This window comes from Lolium perenne, chromosome 4 (genome assembly GCF_019359855.2).
Source record: "Lolium perenne isolate Kyuss_39 chromosome 4, Kyuss_2.0, whole genome shotgun sequence".
In the NCBI taxonomy this organism is placed as follows: Eukaryota; Viridiplantae; Streptophyta; class Magnoliopsida; order Poales; family Poaceae; genus Lolium; species Lolium perenne.
Window position 1 is genome coordinate 343,976,569 of NC_067247.2, and position 2,431 is coordinate 343,978,999.

At 43.3% G+C, this 2,431-nt stretch overlaps 1 long non-coding RNA gene across 1 annotated transcript; it reads right to left on the reverse strand.

Moving 5' to 3' along the window:
* Positions 1 to 255: 255 nt before the first annotated feature.
* LOC127297110 (uncharacterized) lies at positions 256 to 1,919 on the reverse strand. Its single transcript, XR_007848885.2, has 3 exons — positions 1,433 to 1,919; positions 1,097 to 1,315; positions 256 to 1,020 (listed from the first exon to the last, which is right to left on the reverse strand). It is a non-coding gene; the product is annotated as an uncharacterized lncRNA (long non-coding RNA).
* Positions 1,920 to 2,431: the final 512 nt, after the last annotated feature.

Here is a 2,431-nt window from a genome sequence, read left to right on the forward strand (position 1 = left end):
TAATAGGGGATCTCAACTGATTAGTACGATTTGTCTCGTACTCAAGTATATCCAAGTTCCAGATTTTAACATCAATAATCTATTAGCTCCTGTGTCTATGCAATTTGGTTTCTTACGGTTTTCAATATTGTTTGAAGTTTCAAACTAAATAAAAATTTGCTTCCATTGAAATGGGAACAAGATTCTAATAATTCATTTCCAACAAATAAATGTTGAAAAACTATTAGTACTTGTATTTGGAACATGCATTTTTCGAATATACAAATGGTATATTTGGATTTACCTTACTATAAACGACTCTGGTTGCCATGCAACAAAAACATGCTTCCACGGGGAATGAAATTTCCAACAGATTTAAATATGTGTGTGTTGTGAAAAAGAAATGTTTCAGAAGCAACATATATAGTACCACTTCCATCGACAAGTCTTGCTTCCAACATAATATGAATATTTTTCCGACAACAATGCAATTATTTTCGCTGCAATAATTATACATGCTTCTGAAGAAATAGGATGAGCTTCTAAAGAATTAAATATTTGCTCCTATTGAATGGAGATGTGCTTCCATGGCCAAATATATATTAATTGGAAATTACAAGTTTTATAATGACATGTAATGCAGTAATGGAAAATATCTGCTTGCTTCCACCATGCTTCTATGCATGCCCCCGCCATGGAACGTGTCACATTCTCCGTGTTTGCTTCCATAGAACAAAAAGCGGCATCTAGGTATCTATCTTGTGGCATGTATGCACAATGCGGACACCAAGAGCTGATGGTGATGATGTGCTTCCTTCTGATTCATGCATGTGTCCTTGCTGCGGTAGCTTTGCTTCCTTCATATGGTGATCATGCTACATGCTACTTGTCAATGTTGGCCGTGCTTCATCCATGTTGTGCTTGTGATTCTTCAGACGCACCGGCTGATTTTGACCATACTTTTTTGGTCATCGTGCTTCATTTAGATGTGATCGTGCTTCCTACAGATGGTGGTCGTGCTTCCTGCCTCAACGGAACAGTCTGGAAGGAGCAAAGCTACAACATGAAATCCACGAAAAATTGAGGATATGAGAAAATTATTTGTACACTATCTCACCTTATGCGGCCCCATTCCGAGATGTGCTCGTGCACGATGCGAGCTGCAGCAGTATCGCCCCACTCTGCGCATCGTTGTGATGATTGCAGCCGGCCGGAACAGGACCTACTGTACTCATGGTTGTGCTGATTGCTGCCCGCAGGAATGCTACACTGCTTTGATCGACTCGGGCAGGTGAGCCTACCCTTCCCTAAATCACTTCCCTCCCATCGAACAGCCCTAAATCATTCCAGCACATCCTCACATACTCCAAGATATGGAAGCACAGAAAAAGAGTATTTTGCTACCTAGAAACACAAGGCTGAGCACTTCTGAAACTAGATAAGATGCACTTACCGAATCATGTAGTCGACGAATCGACATGGCCCGCTGATTTCCCATGTCTGTAGACTTGAAGGCCCGGCTGAGTCGTCTCCATCGGCGGTCACCAATGGATCGGACACTGACTGTCCATGTAGGAGAGTGGTATAGTGCTACGACTGTAGATCGGATGGCAGCAGGTCGCATTGCTGGGCGGCTGTGAATCATGAATGCGGCGCGGTGATAGGTTGCTGGGCGGCTGCGAATCAGGAACGGCGGGCGAATCCAGTAGTCAGGTGGCAGTAGAGGAACGACGAGGAGGAGAGGAGCGGGGACGATTCCGGCGAGGAGAATAGATCGGGAGGAGACGTATGCGGTCGGTGGACGCGGAGACCGCGGTGGTGCGGAACTATGGAGCTGATGCAGAATTAACGGCGCGTGTGGGACGGATCGCAGTTAATGGGACGAGAACAAAATATTCTGCTGCCAGCCATTGGATGAAGGAGAGATGTAGGGTGTGTGAGTGGTCCGACGGAAGCCTTTCCATCGGACTACGATCTATAGTGTTTACCTATTATCTCGGCATTCATGTCTGCTATTGAAGGAGGACCACTGGCGATCAGACGTTACCAAGGAGGACTGGTGTTTCTTAGGCTGGTCATAGTGCATAGTATCATATACTAGTATCATGTATATGATACTTGTCTATGATACTATCTCTATAGTGGGTGGTATTATAGAGTAGTATCATAAACTTCTAAATTTATTATTTTGTAGAATCTCAATGCAAATTTATGTACATGATCTATTTGACATGTACTTTTCTCGTAACATGCGCTATGATACAGTATTCACCTATGTTACTCTAACCTTATCTCTCCTCCTTAATTCCATGCCACATCATCATTTTTGTGGGCCTAGTATGCATAATACTACCTATGATACTAGCACTATGGCCAGTCTTATATGCAATATTTCAGGTTCAGCGATTTGATTTCAGGTTCGGAGCACTTATTCAGTAGTCACAGGCGACAA